We start from the raw sequence: 2673 nt of genomic DNA, 5'->3' as shown, positions 1-2673 counted from the left end.
AGGCTGGATCAGACGAGGGAGAAAGAGTGAAGAGGCAAAAGAGGCAGAATCCTGCGTGCTCTGTGGTTTTCTCTGACTTCACAGGGAGGGGGTAGGTTTTCACACCTCTGGTGGCTCCCATGTGACTTGCTGGTGGCTGCTTTTGCTGAAAAAAGGGGCGGGACTGCTGAATTCCCCCAGCTGTTATCCACCAAAGCTGCGTTCTCTCCTCTGGTCATCCTATCAGGATGAAATATGGACACTGCTTCCCAATGTCCAAAAAGTATGATCATGGCATATGGCACAACACCTCATATCCATTTTTTCTATATATTCCTTTAAAGGACCCCAAATATTTTGAAATAGCGATAATTTCTCTTTAACAATGAAACTAATCTTTTCCATTGGCAAGGTTATTGATATTTCTTTAATCCAATTAATGACTTTCCGTTTACTGGTACTCTTAAATGAAAGTGCAATGACTCTTTTTGCAAGTAATAGACATAAATCTATTGCAGTAATATTTTTTCTGGACATATAATGTCTCTTTGGGTATAATCCTAAGATAAACACTTTAGGATCAAAAATTAGTTTTATCTCCCTCCAAAATTGTACTGTTTTCTTGCATTTCCAGATACAACGAATAAATGTTACCTTCTCTTCTCCACATCTATTACACAGGTCTGGGATGGCCCCATTATACTTATTCAGCTTTTCTGTTGTCACATAAGTTCTCATTAGCCAATCATATTGCAGTACCTTGAGGCGTGTGTTAGTAGTTTGTGCTTCAGCACACACCTTCTCCCAGGCCTCTGAAGATACATTTTCCTGTAAATCCTCCCTCCAGACATTGAGCTTCCCCAAAGAAGACTCAGAGGATCCCTCCACCAATATGTTATACACTTTGGAGATGATTCCTTTTCAAAAGTAATCCTTCTTCACTACAGTTTCCAAATTGAATAGCAGGGGAGATAAATTTACATTGATTTTGATATGACCTAATAAAATTTCTAAGTTGTAGATATTTAAAATAATGTTTACTTGGGATATCATACCTGGCCTTCAACTCTTCAAATGACACCCAGACCCCCTTCTCTGAATTCACCAGATCTCTGATTGTCTTTAAACCTTTTTCAGCCCATTTCCTTAAACCAGAATCTGCTCTGCCTGGTGGGAAAGACTGGTTACCCCATATCGGGCTGAAATTAGTTTAAGAGGAGGGGTCACCAAGATATTTCTTAACATGATGCCAAACCGTGATCATGTTTCTGACAATAGGTTTTTTTTGTCCTTTTTTCTAAATTCTGATATTTGCTGACTAAATATACTGGGGTAGAGGGAGAGGTACAGAACTGATTTCAATATTCACCCAAAGCAAGAGACATTTATCTGTAAAATAGTACATCATAGTCCTCAGTTGAGCTGCCCAGTAGTACCAAAGGCCTCCTCTATCATATGGTAGATATAAAAGTGTTAAGCGAAGCCTTTGTAGTCTATTATTCCACAGAAACCATGCGAAAATATTTTTTAAGATCGAAAATAAATTGGCAGGAGGCGGCAGTGGGATGTTCTGAAACAAATACAGAGGTTTGGGCACTATATTGGATTTTAGGACATTGATTCGCGCTATGAGTGACAAGGGCAGATAATTCCATCTATCCACAGAGGCAGCAATTGAGTCCACCATGGGGTTATAGTTAGCAGCAACAGTGTCATTTATACGTGGTACTATCCTAACCCCCAAATATGTAAAGCAGTCTACCTTTTTGAATTCGAAAGCATTTCCAACAGTTTCTTTCTCTGAATTAACATTAATGAAGACTTAGCTTTATTTACTTTATTTCCTGATATTCTTCCATATGTGTTTATTAGATCTAAGCAAATCTTTTAAACTAGTAAAGAACAACAAACTATGTTTTCTTAAGCTTCTTGCATTATACTTGTAACTTGTATAAACTTGCAATTTGTTGCCAGTTTAGCTGAAAAACCTCTGTCATATTTTTCATTGGCATGATCTCTAATTATTTTAACCAACCAGTCTCCTAACATCGAAGTAGCAGCCGGTTAATATTCACTGAGTGCTGCTGTGTGCCTCTCCTCCTCCATTTACTCCATTTTACTTTGTTCGCTGTGAAACGCAACAGCAAATCAGATGTCTCATAGCAACAGATCGGATGATGTCACACCGATAGGAGGAGCAGCGTGAGAGAGGAAAAATAAAAGCACGGCTTCAAAATGCTCTTAACACAGATAGCTGCACCCAACCTCTTTTACCTTTGGCTAAAGTCAATAAGCAGAACAGGGAAAAAAGCGTAAATTATTGGTGGGGACATGTCCACACCAGTCCTTCAGAAAGTCATGCCTGTGCTGTGATCACTGTTACTGCTGCCTTTCCTTTGGAAGTCCTGAAAGGCAAGTGTAGAAAACAACTGTTTCAGTCTTTTTTTCTCTCCACCAACACAACACAAAAAATTACAAACATTTTTTTTTCACTTCCCTTTCAGGGCTTCCATACATTCCAGACTGCTGAGGGTCAGGATTATACACACAGCTCATATAAAAATAAAGGGAACACTTAAAAAAATCTACCTTAAATCAGATCAAATGTATGTAATATAAGACTGTCCACTCAGAAAGCAGCAATGATTGACAGTTTGACACGCTGTTGTGGAAATGAAATAGACAACAGGTGGA

This window comes from Cyprinodon variegatus, unplaced genomic scaffold (genome assembly GCF_000732505.1).
Source record: "Cyprinodon variegatus isolate N-32 unplaced genomic scaffold, C_variegatus-1.0 Scaffold512, whole genome shotgun sequence".
NCBI classification, from domain to species: Eukaryota; Metazoa; Chordata; class Actinopteri; order Cyprinodontiformes; family Cyprinodontidae; genus Cyprinodon; species Cyprinodon variegatus.
The sequence above is the reverse complement of the archived record's forward strand: the minus strand, read 5'-3'. Positions refer to the sequence as shown.